General features: G+C 38.0%; 1 protein-coding gene and 1 long non-coding RNA gene across 2 annotated transcripts in view; both read right to left on the reverse strand.

The window, feature by feature from the left end:
* Window positions 1–22,776, reverse strand: part of lrmda (leucine rich melanocyte differentiation associated) — a 442,410-nt gene that overhangs the window by 329,506 nt on the left and 90,128 nt on the right. The window lies entirely within an intron of this gene.
* Window positions 12,305–18,240, reverse strand: LOC127413858 (uncharacterized). The gene is made up of 2 exons (XR_007892706.1): window positions 18,161–18,240; window positions 12,305–12,643 (listed from the first exon to the last, which is right to left on the reverse strand). It is a non-coding gene; the product is annotated as an uncharacterized LOC127413858 (long non-coding RNA).

Consider the following 22,776-nt stretch of genomic DNA (forward strand, 5'->3'; position numbering starts at 1 on the left):
ACCTGCTAGAGAAGAAGCTCTACTTGTCAATCTGCTGTGCGCCTGGCTAAACAAGATCTGAAATGTTAAAGGACTCCTGCATCAGAGCTACGTGCCTATACATCCCAAACATCTGACAGACATGAATCACTGCCTGCAATAAATGCCTGAATATCACATCTGGAGGTGAAACTCATTCTTTTAGTTCAGGAATACAACTTACTTGAGCAGGATAGGTCAGGTTAGCCAACGTCATTATCAAAATTGCAGTATAATTGCAATGACAACTGAAATATTCTATATTGCAATTGAATTTTTAAAAGGTGAAATGTGGAACTGATGCTGTTTTAAAGGAATAGTTCACCCAAATATGAAAATTCTGTCATTATTTACTCACCACAATGTCATTCCAAACCTCTGTGGTGTATTTATTTTTTTTCTTCTGCGGAACATAAAAGCCTTGCAATATATTACAATAAATGTGTCTTGCCAGGTTTTAAGTCACTGATGGCAAACGGCAATGTTTTTTTTTTTTTTTTGTGGTTCGTGTGTGTTGCTAACCGAATGCAGTGCACCAGTTCGAATATGCAGAATGGAGACTGAGATTTGAGAGATTTTCAATTAATAATGACTAAAATTTTGGCTTGTTCCTCACACAAGTTATCGTATCCTCCACCCCTGACAACAGCCCTACTGCTACAGGCGGCCGGCAGCGAGCCCCTCCTCCCCTCGTGGGCGGTGGCCGTTCCTCCACGTCCAGGTGGCCGGAAGCATCTCCTCCGTCCCCTGGAGGATGGCCACGGCTGCTCCTTTGGGGTGGATGGTAGTGGCGAGAACTCTATGATGGCGCATCCCTCCTCCTTCCCAGGTTTTGGCACCAATGTAACAGGGTTAAATGGAATGGAGGAGGCAGGAACCGGACAAAGCATCAAAGTAATGTTTATAATAAACTTAAACACAAAGACACACAAACATAAACACCCTCCTCCTTGTTATATAGACCAATTTTGATTTTGACACGAGACAACCAATGACGTTTGTCGTTAATGACTTAAAACCTGGCGTGACGCATGTATCGTAACATTGCGGTAATGAATCTTAAAAACAGAAAAGCACTGAAAATGTTTTGTGCCTGCCAACACACTGGGTGACAGTCCTGTTTGGGTTCACTTTCAAACCGTTTTTTGCGCACACGTGTGTGTGACTGGCCCAGCAAGTGAGTCATTAATAAAGATATGCCCAAACGTTGGCACAGGTCTGAGCTGCTGTATGCGGCTGTGTGGTTCCTCTATGTGCCTGAGAATGAGGCTAGCCGTCTGCTTGCCTCTGCTGGCGTTGATTGTGTATGATTAATGGTTTAAAGGAACCGGGAGAGAAAGGTCAACTTCTGGGTTGGAGTCAGAGCAGCTACATAGGGAGTAATTAAGACATTTGTGTAAGCATGATTAATAAGCCTGAGCTGACACTGTGTACTGTAAACAAGAGGCAACCAGATGGTTTGCCACGTACTGCATCTTATGTCGAGATGGAGGATCGCCTAAATGAAAGCATGTGGCACCACCCCCTGCTCAAGCCCCGTGGTTTCATATGACCATGCACAGCTTATTCAAGAAGTCAACCTCAGAGCCGTCGGTGAGTGGAATTTACGGGTCATGATGGGACAGAGGGAGTAGAAATGTCAAGGCGAGAAATGTTTCATGTCTTAATGTGGCACCATCTGTAGCTACCTTGCATCCGACAGTAGATGAAACATCAGCGATCATTAGTGTTCCAGAGTAGAGTGCTCCATCAGTCCTGATCTATTCTTTGACTCTCTTTCCAAGACGTTTGTCATGTAGGCTGTGTAAACCACTCTTTATCTCTCTCTTGCTGTGTCTGAAACCTAAAGCAGCTGCCTTGCTCCCTTGCTGAACAGTCATCAATGACTTAAAGGGATAGTTTACCCAAAAATTTAAACGCTGTTATTATTTTCTCATCAGTTACTTTCCAAACCTTTCATTCCAAGCGCATCTTATTGCACAAGATGTTACAAAAACACTAGATGCCTTCCTGCCTTAAAATACTGCCTATGAAGGCAGTGTTTTTCAGCTTTGGGACACAGCCCCTGCCTTCTTCCCTGCAGTCTTTCTGCCATGTGACCAGCAGTATAGAGGGATTAGCTGTAGCATGTAGAGAGAAAGGCTGGGAGACAGGTGTCAAAACGCTCCAGCAAGCAAAGCTAACGACTGCTAATCAGCTCTGTTGTTCTCTCGCAATCCACGTCCAATTCACAAGTTTCATCCTGCATGATACACAATTATGGTGGGTTTGAAGTTCAGTGTGCACTTACTCAACCGTCTCTTCGTGTAAATGTTAGTGCTTAGGAGAAAAAAGGGTACGATTTAGTCGTGAGACAGAAACAGAGCTGCTTGTCTGTCTGCGTGTGTGATGGGTTTAAATCACTCAGGATCACAGCTACAGAACACAGGACATGGAAGTCTGGCCAGTAGAAGTGATTTCTTCTTAATGGGACCTTTGGGCTAGATTTATACACAGAAGCAGTGAATGGAGAAGTCCAGTGAAAATGGCATAGGTTGTGAATGAGGAAAAAAAAAAGGATTAATCCAGCCTTAAGTGTTTTGCTGGATTAAAATGGTTTGACTGGTCTCCCAGCCTGGACAAGCAGTGTTTAGCTGGTTAGACAGCTGACTTAAAAACATCAAAACGGACCACGTTAGTCTGGTTTAAACCAATCTAAATTATGCTAAAACTAGCCACAATATGAATTGTAGCCACAGCATATCAGACCCTGTTTACACCTGGTACTGAGATGTGTTTTGGTGAGCCAATCACATATGGTCAGCACAAAATGCAGGTCTAAACGGGGTCTAAAACGTTTTATGATCAAAACACATACTAATGTGGTCAAACACGCATGTGACCACATCACATCTGAGTCCATCCTGTATGCGTCCCCGCAGCAGCGAGGCACCAACCCTCACCTGTTAATCAACCACTGCTCTAAAACAAAGAGTTTAAACTTTGCTGGTTAAGAGCGGTTTTAAAGGAAATAACCGTCCGATTAAAAATAAATAATAATAAAAAGCAAATACATACACAAACACGAGAACTTCACGGATCTTCCTCAGTGTGTCTGAAATCAACATGCACACACACTTATGAGAAGCACGAACATCTGCAGCTCAGGTTAATACAGCTAATCCACTAAAATAACAGACAATTCTGCTCAAAATGTTGCTATTGTGCTTAAATTAAATTTCAGCTGCATCAGGGAGAAATAGCGTGCAGTTTTTTTCACACTTTCTTTGCCTTTTCTGACTTTGTTGTGGTTTATTATCAAGCAGTAACACAGTAACATAGTGAATGATGTATGTCTTCATGAAACAGAGTCGCTCCCCTCCAAGTCCGATCACAAGTGGTCACAGGAGACGCATTTAAGCGACCAGGTGTAAACAGTGATGTGTCTCACCTGACCACATGTGATCGTATCACCCGAGATGCATCTTAAAACCAGGCGTAAACAGGGTCTTAGTTCTACAATCGGTGAAAAAAAGACGGCATAGAGCAAAACACTCCAGAAGTATCTCCATAAGTGATTTAATTTTAAATGATAATTGTGGCGGGGTGAGCAAGAGACAGACACAGGGGTGTGGCGTCAAGCCTTGGAGAGGCCATTATTAAAATAATATTAAACATAAAATGTTCGAAAATGGTGAAAATAGTGTCCAATAGTGTGATTTAGCATGTGCTGCCCTTTCAAGATGATCCAGCAATCAGTACATGAAAAAGTACAAGAATAAATAGCTGACAAGGTTTCTCAGCCTGTATGTTACTGTAATGACCGTTGGCACTAAAGTGGCATAGTTACCTATGTTCTAATTAAATGTATTATGACGGCACTGGGGTTCCAGGTGGAGCTGTATGATTCTGCCCTCCAAACCAGCTCCTGTAAACCTTCATCCAACAGGAATGAAGAGCCGCACCCTAGAAGAGTAAAGATCTATGGAAGAGGAGTGTGGAGGTGGGTGAGAAATGACAGAGAACAGCTGTTGAACTCAGGGCCAATGTTACCCCACATCACCCAGCAGGATTCAGTGCAGAATAGGGGGCATAGTGCTGGCTTGGCAAAGGCGTTACAGGGGCTGCCATTAGGCATTGCACCCCTTTTATCTGGGACATCAAAATGGCCACTTTTACACTACAGCTTTGTTCCACAAACTTGTGAGCTGCCTTACTGCCTCCACAGGCAGCGGCGTTATATGGCAACATCTTAAAGGAATAGTTCACCCAAAAGTGAAAATTCTGTCATTTATTCACCCTCATGTCACTTCAAACCCAAATGGCTTTTTTCGCATGTCACGTGACCAAATCGCATGACGTCATGACACAAAGGTTTGATGTATTTTGACATGTCATCATATTTGATTTAGGCTATGTACACAACTCAACTCAACTCATCTTTATTTATATACTTTTTAAACATTTACGCTATCCAAAGTGCTTCACAATGTTTGTGGAACAACAATAAAAAGGAAGAAAACAACAGAACATCAGAGACATACCTTTACAACACACTTGAGTTGATCAATGATTTGATTTGCTTTGAAGGTGAATAACGATTTTAATCTCGACCAGTTCATCATATAAAGTGATTGTATGCCATTAGAAGACCTTGAATATGTTTCACGATTCGTGATGACTGCTTTTATGACACTTTTGGGTTTTTCAAACTTCAAAGTTAGTCACTATCAACTGCGATTGTATTGAAATCAGCAAATGGAACGTCCTTTAAAATATATATTCATGTTCCATATGAAAGTCATACAGGTTTGGAATGACATGAGGGTAAATGATTAAATGATAAAAGAATTTTCATTTTTGAGTGAACAATCCTTTTATCTAGGATGCAGCCAAAAGAAGGTATCTTAGAAGGCAGCGTAATTAAGTGGCCTACTTTTGTAACAATCTTTATGTCAGGAGCATACTGTACCTATGATGCTTTAAAGTGCTGCCTAAGGAGGCAGCTCACTAGGTTTTGGAACAAAGCATACATATGGATGTAGCATTCATCCATTCTCATAATAGTGGTAATCTGTTCCCACAATATAAAAGGATGAATTAGAAACAGGTGTTCTGTGCTGGATATGTAAGCTTATTAAAATCTTCACCAACGGGAGATCACATATGCATGTGGGCTGATTCACTCTGACATGCATTACATTTTTAATTTCTGGAATCTTTTTCAAGTAATACATTTTATAAATGTCAAATTCATTACGTCCTTTCTCTTATCCACATTTATCTTTATTCATTTAAATGATTCGTAAATGATGAGTGACTAGGACATAAATCAACAGAATCTATGATGATGGGAGGAAAAACAAATTCAGCTCCATTTGGAAGCGGTAAAGTGTCCGTCAACTCTGTGCTCCCAAAGACAGAGAAAGCGCAGCTCTTGAATTAGCTTGGCTTCACGTTAATTGTAAGTGAGTTTAGACATCAGGCCAGTGCTGTTCCACACATCAACTGGCCTGAGTCGGAGCAGGTCTGACAGCCACCAAGCAGCAAGCCTTTGTCTTTGTAAGCGCCACTGGGAGAGGGAGAATGGGGCCGGCTACAATGACACAAGCAGACAGGCTTCAAATAGCCTGGGATCATAGCAAACTTCAAACCAGAAAAACAATGCAACAGGACTGTGCAGAGGTGCCAGGGAGCAAACAATCATATGCAATGTGGATTCTGGCCTGGACTAATACTTAAAGGAATATTTCACCAAAGAATGAAAATTCTGTTATTTACTTGACCTCTTGTTTCCAAACCAACAGCCAAGGATTTTTTTTTTTTTGTGAAACACAATACAAGAGATTTTGAATAAAGTATTGGCCGCTCTGTTTAATTTATTTACAAGCTGGCTCATAGAATAAATGATACTATAATACAATTTTTGCAAACTGACTTAACTGCTGCGTTCTATGTTTTGCCACAATTTCCTGGTGAAATTAACATAAGAGTTGCTAAAACAGCTGTGCTTTTATTTTTATTTTGTTTCACTTTCACCCAAATCACAACTACAATGGCTGATAATGACTTAATAAATTCTTATTTTTCGCTCTGTTACTCACACACTGCTTTGTTTATTTAAACACTTTTACTCTAATATATCATTTGAAAAACAATATATTTTAATGCTTGTTTTACAAATCCACCTACATCTACACACTTTTTCCAATGTGATTAGCTACTACAGTAGCTCACCTGATAGAGTGTTGGACTTTGGTCTTGGAAGATTGAGGTTTGAACCCAGCCAAGCATGCAAGCTGACACGTAAAGCGAAAGTATAATATTAACGCTATGAAATGATGTGTTTGCTTTAGAAAATGTGCTTTTCATTTCTCATTTAGTTTTTGGACACTATTGGTTAGGTTTAGGTGTTGATTTAGGGTAAGGATGTCTATTTTATTCACCTCTCATTTGATTTTAGGTTAAAGTTTTAGGTTAAGGAGGTACAGTTTACTCATTTAAAACCTCCATATAATCTTCACCTTAAAAACCATGTCTGATTACAACACCATTTCACTCACTTTTGGAATTTAGCACACTTTTATGGACTTTTAGGATACTTTCACAGTGCTTTTTCATGGTAATTTTGTAGCTTGACGGAGCCAGTCAGCATTAACTTACATTATATTGAAAAGAACGGTCATGATGATTTTTTTTTTTTTATTTATTTGATTTTTTTCCCCTTCTCTCCCCAATTTGGAATTCCCAGTGCGCTTTAAGTCCTCGTGGTGGCGTAGTGACTCGCCTCAATCTGGGAGGCGGAGGACGAATCTCAGTTGCCTCCGCATCTGAGACCGTCAATCCGCGCATCTTATCACGTGGCTTGTTGAGCGCATGTGGAGGTTTCATGCTATTCTCCGCGGCATACACGCAAAACTCACCACGCACCCCACCGAGAACCACACATTATAGTGACTACGAGGAGGTTACCCCATGTGACTCTACCCTCCCTAGCAACCGGGCCAATTTGGATGCTTAGAAGACCTGGCTGGAGTCACTCAGCACACCCTTGATTCGAACTCGCGACTCCAGGCGTGGTAGTCAGCATCAATACTTGCTGAGCTACCCAGGCCCCCCGGTCATGATGATTTTAAAGGATTTTTCAAAAATTGATTTTGTGTTCTACAGTTAAAAGAATGTCATAAGGGGGTAAGAAAATAATACAGAATTTCCATTTTGGGTGAACTATCCCTTTAAGTGTTTGTCAAAGGAGGAATGGAGAGGCTGAGAGCTACTTATATGGTGCTGTACTAAAAAGAGTGTGAGCATGTATATGTGAACCACCTCTAGCTCAAGATAATTGTGCTAAAGTGCTTTAGTTTCAGTTTGAAGTTCTTGGATGCTGATTTCAGAAGAAAAAAGAACACTTACAAAGAACATTTATCAAAAGAGGAGGACCGCTCAAGCAGCGTTTGGGGGCCATCACCCCAGTACTCCAGAGGATGATGAAAACCAGGTCTTTGCACTATGTAATAAAAAGTCTGCAGTAATGTTGGCTGGGTGTCTCATTTGGAAAACTGTTTGTCCTTTTGTCCTGTCCAAGTTTCTTAAACTGCTGCCAACTCAATTGTTCTGCTGGAGCAAAATTATTATGCACCTGTCATCAGCGGGGGGAGAAACTATAATAATGAATTGTGAGCTTTAAACCCTTGTGCACATAAGAGGGAAAATCATGGGATGACAAAATAGTTGTAACTCTGCACAGAAATGGGACGAAATGATCAGTTTTGCAGCCCCGAGCATGTATCACAGAGTGACATTCTGTCAGCATGTCACCATGGTGATTTTCACTTGCATGACCTAATCACCAAAACAGTTATCCAAATTAGTGAGAAAATCCTTTCAGTTTTTGAAGTAGATTGTATGGAGCACCTCTGCATACTTGTGAATAACCAAGAGCACATCAGAATGACCGTGCATGGTGCATTTGAAACATAATGGACCAGGCCTTGACACAAAGGGGGTAAATATTTGACCTGACAATGATTAAATTAAATTATGATTCTTTACTAAATGCTGCAGTGCACTGAGAAATCGTACATTTTTCAAGATTCGGTTCGATATAATAACTTGAGTTATTGAACTCTATGTATAATTTATAATTATTTAAATGTAAGTGGAGGGAAAATTTACAACTTAGTGAGTTTAGTGGGACTTTACAATAAAAATCAGCCTAAATCATTCGGCATTATTATAGAAATTGCTATTAATTATAACATTCCATAATCAATGTATTGAATTTCCTCGGTTAAAATCACTGTAATGCACAACCTCAAGTGGCATATTGCTTTTATAAAACAGCAGCGATAGCTATATAAAAATGTTGAGTAAATCAATAAATGTTCAACAATTACATATATTGATATTAACAAATGGAATAAACAATTCTTCTACTAAGTCAAATATTTTATAAGCCTGTAGGCTGATTACAGTTGCCTAGCAATGTAGCAACTTGGTGCATTAATACAGAATGCGGTCACAGGTGTGCATTTTTGGAATTTCACAACTGCTTTCGAACATGGCTCAACTGATCAGAATTTAGAGATGAATCTATCTCCCCAGTGTCAAAACTGTCAAAGAAAAGCATGTGGCTTCATAGTGCTGATACTTTAGAGAGCCCGATGACCATTTTTTGAGGTTCTTTTAACTTGACACTGGATCTTAAGAACGTACTGCTCATGCACAAGACTTGCGAGACACGCTGCCATGTTTAACGGTGTCCATCTACCACATGTTTACATAGAAAAACAATTATTAAACAGTGCAGACGGATGCAAATATGAGTTCTGTGTGAATGACCCCTTAGACACCAAAGTGTTCATAGAGATATTTAGCTATATATGGCTGAAGGGTTTGACTGATGTACTCCTGCAGTCTGGCACAGTAATACAGAATAGTGCTTAAAATTCACAGAGTTGATCTCCCGTGTTCAAGTCATTGTACACCTGCGAACATGGGTGAGCTCAATGACTCTTATTTAACATACATTTGAGCATTTCCAGGTCACTAAACTTAAACGCAGATAGAGATAGGAGTCAGTTTAATCACTATAATTTGTGGTAAAAGTGACACTGTAATAATAGTGTGATTTATGAGTCCATTCTGATCTATTTTTATAGGTAATCAACCTTAAAAGTGTAGCATGAGTGTGTGAATTGAAAAGAGATTAATGCTGTTCCTTTACAAATTACTCCTCAGTGTCATTAAAGCCTTTTCGTAATGATACCTTAAAAGTTCATGGGCTCTAGATTAGGTAGAAGTCAAATAAAGGACTTTGAATGACTACTGGAAGTTAAAGGAAAGCATGTTACAGGACATTTTTAAAAGCAACCTTAAAGATCCAACGAAATGGTATGAGTGCAGTTTTCTATCCTTTGCTGATGTATTTCCTATTGAAACAGGAAGTTGGAGTGCAACATATTAATGGGTTCATTCTTTTCTTTTTTTTTTTTATGATCGTAAGTCTTAAGTTTACATCACTAACCAAGATTTGCTACTTGCTAATGCTATAGTCAGAAGTAGATGTTATTAGGGGGAGGGACATTTTCATTCTAGAGAAAATTTAATAAGACAAAACATCAATGTAACCTCCAAAAAACTTATTTTAAGATTTATGCATTTTTATTTCATAACAAAATTCCATCAAATTGAATAATTTTTAATATTTAAATGAAATACTTTAAATGAAATAAAAAACTAAATATTTTAAATTTACTTATTTTAATTTTGTTAAACATTACACAATTTCATTTAATGGAATTTTGTTATGAAATTAAAATGTGTAAATCTTAAAAATCAGCTAAAACATTTTTTCATTGTATTTGCTCCTTTTTCCTAGAAGAGAAAGACTGAGAAAGAGAAAGACTTTTGTGTGTACACTAGCATATATTTGACCTCAAAGCTAAAAGATATGGTCTCAAAAAAAAAAAAAAAAAAAACATATTTTATCCAAAAATAAAGAAAACGAAATCAAACCAAACTAAAAAATCCACATTTATTACTTGATTTTTTTTTTACTCCAATGCAATGTTTATGTAATAATGGTTAAACACCACCTTTGCCCTTTTGACTCCACAAAAAATAAAATGAAAATATTGCCACAAGCGGCAATTGTCGGGGGCCAAGCACATATGTAAAAATGACAAAAATAATCAGATTTGACAGAAAAGATCCTGTGGAATCCTAACCCTAAATCAAACCCTAACCGCCTTAATCACAGTAGCACAAATAGGATTTTCTTAAGTTATAACACCCCCTAGCATAAAAAATGTATGACATTTTGTATGTGACCTCAGAATGTTCTCTTGTCCATTTGTTTTAAGGTTTGTTAAGACTGAATTTTTCCCTCGCAGGATACAGGCCAATTAGTAATTACAGGCCACACCCAAAAATGTATTCGCTTATATCGCTTATATTCGCTTATATAAGTGGTTGAAAAGTTTCATGCGGAAATGGAAATCCATGTGACATGATTTATGATCCATGATTTTGGAGCACTGAAGGATTTGGAGAAGCTAAGAAAAATTATTCTAGCCTATAAGGATCCGGAGTTATTAGCAAAAACAAAAATTAGCTTATTATAGTGCCACCATGTGGCCAATTCTCACAAAATATTATATACTTCTTGTAGAGACCCTTCTTGTGTATGAGTTTCATGACCATTGGCCATTCACAGTTCAAGTTATTAGGTGCTAGAGTTTGATTGGCTGCTGGTGGCCATTTTGTTTTTATTTTTCGAATCGATATGTTAAGGATATGTTTGCACTTGAACCAAAGAAGGTGCATATTTAATTTGAACTTTGTCGATGAATCGACTGCGGAGTTATTACAGTTTTTTTAGTTGTAGCGCCCCCTATTGGTATAACTGTATGAAAATTTACGTGGATCCTCAACATGGCCTGTTGACCGTGTGTACCAGGTTTCATTATGTTTGGACTTTGCATTGAGTAGATACTGATCAATGAATCAAAGTGCGTTCAACCAAAGGAACTGTATCGCTAATATCTTCAGAATGATTTGACATATTGAAATTCTTCTGAAACTTTTTATCAGGAGGGTCTGTAGATGATGTGTGCTAAATTTCATGCAAATCGAGGAAATGGTCAAGGATGAGTTCAAAAAAGTGGTTGAAAATTTTTAATGCGAAAATTGAAATCCATGTGACCATATGATTTGGGGGCACTGAAGGATTTGGAGAAGCTAAGAAAAATTATTCTAGCCTATACGGATCCGGAGTTATAAACAAAAACACAAATTAGCTTATTATAGCGCCACCGTGTGGCCGATTCTCACAAAATGTAGATACAGCTTCATGTAGAGGCCCTTCTTGTGTATAATATGTTTCATGACCATCGGCCATTCACAATTTAAGTTATTAGGTGCTGAAATTTGATTGGCTATTAGCCGCCATTTTGTTTTTATTTTTCGAATCGATATGTTACGGATATGTTAGCACTTGAACCAAAGAAGGCACATATTTAATTTGTACTTTGTCGATCAAATGGCTGCAGAGTTATTACAGTTTTTTTTTAGTTGTAGTGCCCTCTATGGGCAGAATTGTACAAAGATTTGCATGCATCCTCAACATGGCCTGTTGACTATGTGTACCGGGTTTCGTTACGTTTGGACTTTGCGTTGAGTAGATACTGATCAATGAATCAAAGTGTGTTCAAACGAAGGAATTTTATCGCTAATATCTTTGGAACGATTTGATGTATAAAAATTATTTTGATAACTTTTTGTCAGGAGGGTCTGTAGATGATGTATACATTTTTTCATGCGAATCAGACAAATGGCCAAGGATGAGTTTGAAAAAGCAAGTTTTATAGAAAATTCTAAATAGCGGAAAATTTTGCAAGGGCAGAAATGAAATCGGAGGTCTACGCTACCTTGTGTCAGATGGGTATGTTTGTCCATCGCTTTGATCTCTCCGGCTCTTAAATCAACAGCAGCAAAAGTTCACTCACAGGTCAAAAGAGTCATCTGATCATCACATTCCAGAGAAAGGCAGTTCATGACTCCCCTGTCATGCAAAGTTCACACATGATAACAGACTAATCAAACATGCAGCATGTCCCACCTCTCCAAGCAAGAACATTCTTCACTTAATAAACATGCCCATGAATTTCAGAATTATACCATTTTGACAGAGAACACACACAGAAACATCACTGCAGGGAACAATGTAATTGCTACTAGGAGTGTTACCGGCTTATTTTGCATGCAAGATTCCTAGCACCACTTGGTCTGAGGTAGATCTAACAAATGTATTTTATTTTTTTATTTTTTTTTAACATTCAAAGAAACAGAACACAAAAGGATTTTAAAGCACTATGACAAATTAGTCATACCAAACAATGCACCACAGCTAAACTAACATTTCCCCTTTCCCATGTCAGCCAACCCACATGCTTTATTGTACATTAAGAGCACATCGACCACGCAGATAAACAGTGGCAATTGTTAAAAATACAAAACCCCCATTGTTTTTAGTTTGAGTTCCTATGGGACCAATTCTTACAAAACAAAACCAGTTCGCTTGTAAATCCAGTTCCTTTGGGATGTTTAGAAGCATCAAACAGCGTGCCATTCATGATGTAGCATCCTTTATGGTTAAAGAAAAAGAAAAGATCCAATTAATAGAGCATATCAATCCGCTACCACTGTCACAACATATTCCTCTTGATTCATTACAGTGCAGCTCCTCGTCCTCCCTGGCAGCCCGTGTTTCCTAGTAATTACACTTCTTCCTTTGACAACCTGCATGATTGTTTTCCTAACAGTATATTACTTCGTTAGTACTTTCCAATGCTGGTTATTTTTAAACTGTCACTTTTGCCAGACTCATCCAGATTTGCACTCGTCTGTTTATCATAACAATCATTAATAACTGTCACTCGGTGTCATCAATATAACAGGCTCATTCCCTCATTAGCATGTCCCGCGTTTGTTCCACCGAGAGCCTGGGCATTTTCTACCAACAGGCCCAGCCAATTACTCTGCTGAAATGGAATCGCATTAATCAAAACTTAACAAGGTGGCAAATTTAAAGATATCAGATTGCAGGAGACAGCAGAACTAATATGTCACTGTCAGAGGTGCTGTGTAAGTATGCAGTGGCCCACACTAAATATATCCCCTCGCACAGGCCACGGGAATTTTGACGTTTCATATGATCTGACAACTATCAAAGCAAAAGGCCTAAGAGGGCTCAGAACGGCCCACTTCTGATGACTTCTGCCTCATTCTGGGAAGGAAGGTACAAGAGAGAGAGAGAGAGAAATAATGGTGGAGAATAAGACAAATGCATGAGAGTGACAGAGAGATGCATGTCCATTTACATTTTAATGTCCACTTATATCTACTGAATGTTTATTTTATTCTATTGCATTATTTCAATATTGCAATTATTATTTTCAAAACAATTACTGGCACCTTACTTTATTTGTATTTTCTTTGAGAGTTTTGTGTGTGTGTGTGTGTGTGTGTGTGTGTGTGTGTGTGTGTGTGTGTGTGTGTGTGTGTTGATGCTGGCAATATTGTGAGCAAAAAACAAAAAAAAATCATGTCAATCAAGTACTTTGAAACAGAATGTAGAGCATGTATTATATGTAATTCATATATTTTATGTCCATTGTGCGTCCATTTAGCATTTTATCTTAAATATCCATTTTTCTCTTTCTGAAAGTTTATTTAATAAAAAAATGTATAAAGTTTAAAATATATATTTATTTCTTTACTTATTCATTTATTTATTTATTCATTTTTCTTTCTTTTTTTCTAAAAATGACAACTGCTGAACTTCACAAATAAATCTATTTACATTTGTGTGTGTGTGTATATATATACATATAAGTGGCATTCAACTGATCACAAAGTATAGTCAGGACATTACTGATGTAAAAAAACAGCACCATCACTTTTTGAAAAAAGTCATTTTTGATCAAATCTAGACAGGCCCCATTTCCAGCAGCCATTACTCCAATACCTTATCCTTGAGTAAGGATAAGGTGTGAATTGCTAAATTGCTAATTTGGTATTAGAAAATCACTTGCCATTATATCAAACACAGTTGAAAGCAATTTGGTTCGTTAAATGAAGCTTAACATTGTCTTCGTGTTTGTTTTTGAGTTGCCACAGTATGCAATAGACTGGCATGTCTTAAGCTGAATATTAGGTCAAAAATGGCAAAAAAGAAACAGCTTTCTCTAGAAACTCATCAGTCAATCATTGTTTTGAGGAATGAAGGCTATACAATGCTTGAAATTGACAAAAAACTGAAGATTACATACAAAGGTGTACACTACAGTCTTCAAAGACAAAGGACAACTGGATCTAACAAGGACAGAAAGAGATGTGGAAGGCCAGATGTACAACTAAACAAGAGGATAAGTACATCAGAGTCTCTAGTTTGAGAAATAGACACCTCACATGTCCTCAGCTGACAGCTTCATTGAATTCTACCCGCTCAACACCAGTTTCATGTACAACAGTAAACAGAAGACTCAGGGGTGCAGAACTTATGGGAAGAATTGCAAAGAAAAAGCCACTTTTGAAACAGAAAAACAAAAAGAAAAGGTTAGAGTGGGGAAAGAAACACAGACATTGAACAACAGATAACTGGAAAAGAGTGTTATGGATCTTAACCCCATTGAGCTTTTGTGGGATCAGCTAGACTGTAAGGTGTGTGAGAAGTGCCCGACAATACAGCCACATCTATGGCAAGTGCTACAGGAAGTGTGGGGTGAAATGTCACCTGAGTATCTGGACAAACTGACAGCTAAAATGCCAAGGATCTGCAAAGCTGTCATTGCTGCATGTGGAGGATTTTTTGATGAGAACCCTTTGAAGTAGTTTAAGAAGTTCTGAAAAAAAATACAATTGTAATAGTAATTTTTCACATTATTAATGACTATACATTGTGATCAGTTGAATGCCACTTTGGTGAATAAAAGTACCAATTTCTATCCATAAGAGCAAAATCTGTACATTATTCCAAACTTTTGGCCACCAGTGTGTGTGTGTGTGTGTGTATATACACACACACACACACACACACACACACATACAGTACATATCATTATTATTATTACTGTTATTTCATTTTTATTTACTTTTTCTGTCACTGTTTTTGTATATGTACTGATGCTTTGGCAAAACTGTATGCAAAATAATCATGCAAATAAAGTACTTTAAAACTGAGAGGAAAAAGAGAGAGATCGACAGAGTGAAATATGGGTCGAGAATAAGACAGAATGCATGAGAAAGACAGACAGTTAGAGAGAGAGTGAGAGAGCTAGCTCAAGGGGAGGGGAGGAAAGGTTGAGCGTGTCTGTGAGAGCCAGCAGGCGGCAGTTCATCATGTCTGCCTTCACAGAGACGTTTTCTTTTACACTTTAAATGATGATACTCATCAATCACTGGCTGACAGCTGCATCAAGCCAGCTGCAAACATGCAAAGGCCAGCAGTCTGAAACATGCTGACGCCACCCATCGCTGCATAGAAAATAATCATTCAGCTCAGGCTCCACACTAGATTTATTTTCTCATATACGACCCTCTCTCTTCCTCTAGCCACTGTAAAATAAATATCATCCATTTCACTGGAACAATGTGCAGGGTGTTGGCAGGACACGCCAGTCGATTGGCACACGCAGAGTTAATGATTAGGTGATGGGCAAAAAGAGAAGATGACTAAGCCTAATCAGGTACAGAGGCCTGAGGGCCAATGCTGTTCACCTTACAGAAAGAAAGCTTTAGTACCGCTGTTGCGCATTATGTGACTTTGGAAAAAGTGTTATGTATTCAAAGCACTTAAGGTCAGATCTTGGAGCAATGCATTGATTGCATTTTAATGGGAAACGTATGCATAAATGAAGAATGATTACATGTGAGTAATGAAAGCAGCAGTTCTCTTAAAAGCGCAATGGTTCAAATGGGATTTCAGTGATGCCTTATGATTTACAGAACAGATGCCACTATAAAACACACAGTAGAAACAGATGTGTATAATCAACAACATTAACAAAAAATGGACTAAGTACTGTGACTGTTGCAAGTATACAGCAGAGGTATTAAAGCATTACAGACCCGGGGATGCTTACAGTACCAACTTAGGGACCCCCGATATAAAACAGCAAGATTTTCATGGTAAAACTTTATTAGAAGTGTTGGGTGTATTCTGATTATGAAGTAATTAGTTGCTGTATTCAGTAAATATCAAATAATTTATCAAAAGTAGTGTAACACATTACAATTTCACTGTACATTGTGGTAATCAGATTACATTGTGACAATTAAGTAAATCACTTTTAAGTACATTGCTTGGGTTACACACATTTCAAAATATCTTTACACTACTAATATTATTTATGTATATCACATTAAAATCAGGAACATGTTAATATGCATGTCTGTCCATGTTTTTATAATAGCTGAAGGGTATGCACCCCCTAATGGGCCCCTGTAAGGGAGAAACGCGTAGTATTGAGTGTAAGACTTGCGTGTGACCATGAACAAGGCAATTGGAAATAAACAAGGAAATATAGAAATTATTTTGATTTCTTTCAGCGGAAAAACTAACTTTTCTGAGAAAAATGTAACTTAGAAGTACATTAATTAGTAATGTGACTACTTTTCGATGACTAATGAGTAAAGTAATCTAATGTACATTTTAGAGAAGTAATTTGTAAGGGATTACTTTTTGATTAACTCACCCAACACTGTTTATAACCATCATTAAAAGCATGAACTTACATTATTACATTACATAACACTTACCAGATCATAGTTTGTGTTCATTCAAATTTTATATGAGAACCCTGAAGTACCTTCAAAGGCCCTTGGTTGAAAACCCTAGCCCTATAGCTTTGCATGACGAAATAGTTTTAGTGTATGGATGTGCTCAAATGCATTCATGGCATTTAAACACTGCAAAGCAGCCATAGTTTAGAGACAGCAATGAAGGCTATTAGCAGTAAAGGTTATTCATGCACTGCACACACACATGCAGTTTCCCAATTAATCTCGCCATCCCTCTACATTCGCCTTTTACATTTTGCAGAGGAGTGATTGCTCATTTTTTAAAAGTGAAGCTTGTGGAGCAGATGGATGTGAATTCAAAGTTTCCTGATCTTTAGCAGAAGTTATGGAGGGTTATCTTTGGCTGTATATCTCTGGGCTGGCAGGCCTCCCCTGGCGATGAAGGATTAAGCACCGCAGCTGTCTCTCCCTCCGAATGATGCAGTGCAGCACTCGCCGACACGACAGCATCACTTAATCTTAATGTCCGCTCCTCCAGCGCGGCCGCGCAGGACAAAGCCAATCAACATCACATGCCACGAGGATGGACCTACTGCTTGGCCCTGGAGTCTCTCACCCGCACCGACCGATTAATCAACTTCAGCCGGCCCAATCCCAGAGTTCACTTCTCTCACGGCACAGCTGAGCTCGCCACCGTGATGTATAGGACGGGGGGCTGGCGTGCTCCACAACACTAATCAGACTGCACATTATGCATGGCTTTGTATTGCTGAGAGAAAGTGATTGGGGGAGAGAGGGGGAGAGAAAAAAAAGAGGTATTGAATGCTTACACCTTATTTCTGTCACGGGCCACCTATTTGTTGTGTTTAAAGAGATATCTGTCCAATAATGGCTGCAAAAGCTTAAGGAGTGCTTGGGGTTTTAGAATAATGACTTGTGCTCATTTAGACAAACTGCACACAGGGAGGACCATTACCGCAATTTGAATTCAATATAATATAAGAGTGTTATAGGAGACAACATTCCCCTGGTCCATGCATTTTAACTTGTTACTCTCAAAACATCCACAGCAGGAGAGCGAGTCCTTGTGTTTGCTTAATTGTATCAGCTGAGCCAACACACTAGGAGGATTTCTGCGTTTCAAGGCCCGAAGTAAATGCAAAAGAACACAAATCACACTCTGTAATTCACGTAATATAAATATGACAAGTATTAAATGCAAACAGCTGTGGAGGAAATGACTATATCCATGAGAAAATGCAAGCAAATATCTTCATGTAGCCCGTCCATCCCCTTGAGTATGTTTACATCATCACAGATGATCTGGTGCATGGTGGAATATATTACTTCCATAAGTTACCCTCAAATGAAGACAGCGCTATTGCGCGACGACGTTTCCTCCATTTCAGCCAAGATTAAGAGTGTACCGGCATCCACGGCTCTGGAATGACATGCAACATTAAAGATGTAGAGGAGCCTCCCGTGTCCTCTACGGAGGGTGCGTCTGATTTAGTAGAACCAATTTAAAGCTGGAGGAACTCGGCATTACCTTTGAAGACGCTACATAATGTCAGTAAACCAGCTATAAAACACCGTAATGGGACCTTATATTTGGACATACGTTTTTTGAAGTGGTTAGCGATCGTAATGCTTGGAGATGTTCATTGTTATTACTATATCCACAGTGCCTGGTTTAGTTTGTTTTGGGGTGTTTTTTGTCATCTTTACAAATAAAAAGCTGCTTTTATAAAACCCCCATTGTATTTCAATTTATTTGGGTTGAGACTCGTTCAAGTGCATAAGCTAGCATTGCAAAGACTGCACAGAGTCAAATATTTATATAATTTATCGACCATGAACGTGCAGATTTCTGATGTATGTTTTTGGAATTTAATGCTAATTCGACTAACAGTGGAACATCTGTCATTTTTCATCTGCATACGTCTGGTGAAAGGGTAAATAATTTATCCATTGCAATATGATATCCACAGAGGAGCTCTGGTCATTTACACATAGTTAGGTTGTTTTTGCTGCGGTAATTGCTTCTGGCAACAATGCAATCTGCTGCTAAAACAGCAGCAATAACTTGTTAAATATTGTTAACTTTGGCTCCGTGAGTCCACAGACTGCAGAATCTGAACCTGGACCAGCTGCAGTCAGATTGTTTCCATTCACAAACACCTCACTATGTTCCGCATGGGGGTTTGGAGCCAAAACAAAACCAATACACACCAAGGGTATCTAAACCCTCTGAAAGACAAGGTCTTAATGGTGATTTCCTTAGAACTGAACTATGGTGTCTCGTTAGTAACACAACAAAAGTTGGTATGGCAACGTGAGCTTGTGTGGTGCTTTACAAAGCTGAGGTCATTCAGGGTAAACATGGAGCACTTCTTAGGACACTGTCATCTTTTCCTCAACCTAATTTTCTTTCGAAACCAGATTCTTTTTCATCTGTAAAACACAAAAAGAGAAATGTTGAAGAATGTTCTGGCTGCTTGAAACACAATTTTCATCCGTATAACTTCAGAAGACTTGGAATAAAGCACACAAGTCATATCTTGTAGAACACTTTTATGATACTTTTGTGGTGCTTTTGAAATCTCCAGTCCCTATTCATTTCAAATTCATGTAAAAAAGCAACCAGTACATCCTTCAAAATATTTTATTTTGTGTCATAAGGGTTAGGGTGAGTAAACTATTACAGAATTAAAAAAGGTCCAGTTAGTTTTTTCCTCCCTCTAAAACAAATCCTATCATCCCTGTAACCTCTGTCCCAAGTGTGGATGTCTCTATATTACTCAGTTTGGCTGATTGCCATGTCATTCCACGTTTAAATGTATCAAACCATCTGTGGCTGGTGTAAAATATGCTTTTTTAGTCCGGACCGGCGTTTATTGATATCATAAAAATATCAACATAATTGCCAATTACAGGTCCCTAATTTGGCTGTAAAACTGGTAGAGGCCAAGAGGACAGGGGATGGAAAAGAGAGGTGGAATATTAAGCCACGGCAGCTGGCAGTGCCCCCATACACACATTCCCATGCATATGGAGCTAGGACATTTAAAGAAGTGGGCGATGTTGTGCATACATATTTTTGCTTCAGAGGTAACCTTGAACAAAGCAACATTGGAACACAAACAAATGCCTTGCCATGAAAACCCAAACTTAAGGCCTAATCAACCCAGACTCATGTCATGAAAAGTTGTAATAATTAGTACAGAATGGCAAAATCATAAGAAAGCATAAGAGTTGGCTCGTACAAAAACATTCAACTTTTACACCCACAGAGAAAACTAAACAAACCAACGAAACAATGTTATTGAGATTTTTCCTAAGTTTAACCACTAACTCAAATCTAAACCTAAATATAAAGTCTAACACCTTACCCAAACCCTAATCCTAACCATGATTTTAATAGGAGAAGAGGAAAGAGTGTTAAAGGGGTAACACTTTACAATAAGGTTCCAATTGTTTGCAATAGTTAACAACATTAGTTAACATGAACTAACAATGAACAATACTTACTAAACATTTATTAATCTTAGTTAATGTTACTTTCAACATATACTAATACATATTTAAAACCCAAGGTTGTATTAGTTAACATTAGTTAACACACTATGAACTAACGTGAACTAACAATGAACAATTGTATTTTTATTAACTAACATTAACAAAGATTAATAAATGATGTAACAAATATATTGTTAGTTGTTTGTTCATTGATACCTAATGCATTTACTAATGTTAACAAATGGAACCTTATTGTAAAGTGTTACCGTTAAAGTTTATTGACATACATCAGTCATTTGTCTTGCATTAATCATTATGAAATGAGTAACCGAATTTGTTCACAGACGTTTCCTTTCTTAAAATAAGGTATTGGATAAAAGGCTAGCTAAAATTTGATGCCTGTAATGTATACATTTTAAAACTGTCTTTGTTGATTGGTTAGTGTCTATAGAAATAGAAGTACCTTTTCGTAAGAGGCAAGTCGTACCATATCTCATGATTTTGCCATCTCCTATGAATTATTACGAGTTGTCCTGAGACTATGTTGGCCTGTTTCACACCGTATGCAATGCGCCGCTTATTTATTATGGCGCCCATATACTCAATTTTTGTTTTCACTTTATTCACACAGTAGAAACTATGTCAGTGTGAAAGCACATGCGTACCTGCTGTTGCAGCTTATGCACTTTCATGTGCGGTGTGAAACAGGCCTAACATTTATCTGTGATTTGCGTACATAGCGAATAAAAGTTTATGTATGAACATTTCAGTTTTTTCATTTTGCAATCATTCTGTCTCATCCAGACAAAGCACCACACCGCTGCCTTTCTGTGCTACAAACAGCCCACCTCACAGTCGACACTCTAACATGACTTATTCTAAGATCATCATTAGCTCTTCCTTCAGTCCACTTCTGCTGGACTGCAGCACTGTCCAGTAATGATTTGTTCATGGAGCAAGTCTCTCCCAGTGACTACTTCATTAGCGCACGGCCCATTGGTGGCATAATGCCAGCGCCTAACACAGACATCATCACCAATTCACAGCACATGATAAAGGCCTGTCACATCCACAGCATTATTAATTAACAGCACAGTGAGGTGAAATTCAATCAGGCCGGGCCGTATGTATCTCTTTAACAGGTTATGCAAATCCCACTCATTCTGCCAGTGACCATGTATGAGAAGGCAGTGTGAGATTCTACTCACACTTATTACTGTAATAAGAGGCCTGATAGCATCGAAGGGGGTGGGGGGCATGTAGACATAATGCCTGTTTAATTAGAATTAGACGTATGGCTTAAGGAAGAGGGTAGAAGATATCTAAGACAGTAATGAGTCAAGGGAAAAATAGAGGGTTGAGAAGACACAATGAGATCATTTTACTATTTGAGGATTAATATTAAAAGAGTGCACTGTCTTTCCACATAAATCACTAAAATAAGGGTGTGCAGCTCACCGTAACCATGTCTCGTCAAAGACTAAATATCTACTCATAGCATATTCCTTAAAGATTACGTCATGCTCAAACCCCATTAGTGGTAAATTACTTTTTCTTGAATTGGTTTGACACATACAGTTTTCTTTCTTGTGCTGTGCTGAAGTATTTCCTATTAAAAAAGAAAGATTGGGTGGGACATACAGATGGGCACGTCCCATTTTTAATATAACCAATAGGCTTTAGTTTAGGGATATTCTTATTCTAGAAAGAATTTGATTGGACTAAAATTTAAAGGAATGTTCAGTAGAAGTTGAGCTCTATCGACAGCATTTGTTGCAAAATGTTGATACACCACAAAAATAATTTTGAGTCATTCCTCCTTTATATATAAAATAAATAAATAAATGAATATAAATTGTGGTTACAGTAAGGTGTTTAAAATGGTAGTGAATGGGGCCAGTACATAAACGTTAAAATACACATTGTTTCAAAATTATAGCCACAAGATGTAAACATTAAACGCATTAACATGATTTTAGTGTGATAAAATCACTTACTATCTATTTCAATATAAAGTTATTAAAATTATATTTAAAATTACAACTTCATTGCCATGATGGTGCAACACAGGTGAACATTTTAAACCATTTTATCACATTAAGATTATGTTTATACTTTTGAAACAGTCTGTATTTGAATGTGTATGGACTCACCACATTCACTTTCATTGTAAGTGCCTTACTGTAACCACCATTTTTTTTTTTTTTTTTTTTAATACATGAAGGACGAGTCAAAATTATTTTGTGTGGTAATCAAAATTATGCTACAAATGCTGTCAATTGAGCTTGACTTGTATTGAACACAGAACATTCAATACTAAAAATTTTTTAATGCCTAAATATGCTAAAAGTGAATTTTGTTAGCTTTAAGCAGTAAAGTAGCATTAAAATGCCATCAAAGCTAATAGACCTGGACTAATATCAACAAAAGTGTCATTTGATTCCATGGGGTCTATAA

Source organism: Myxocyprinus asiaticus, chromosome 23 (assembly GCF_019703515.2).
Source record: "Myxocyprinus asiaticus isolate MX2 ecotype Aquarium Trade chromosome 23, UBuf_Myxa_2, whole genome shotgun sequence".
NCBI classification, from domain to species: domain Eukaryota; kingdom Metazoa; phylum Chordata; class Actinopteri; order Cypriniformes; family Catostomidae; genus Myxocyprinus; species Myxocyprinus asiaticus.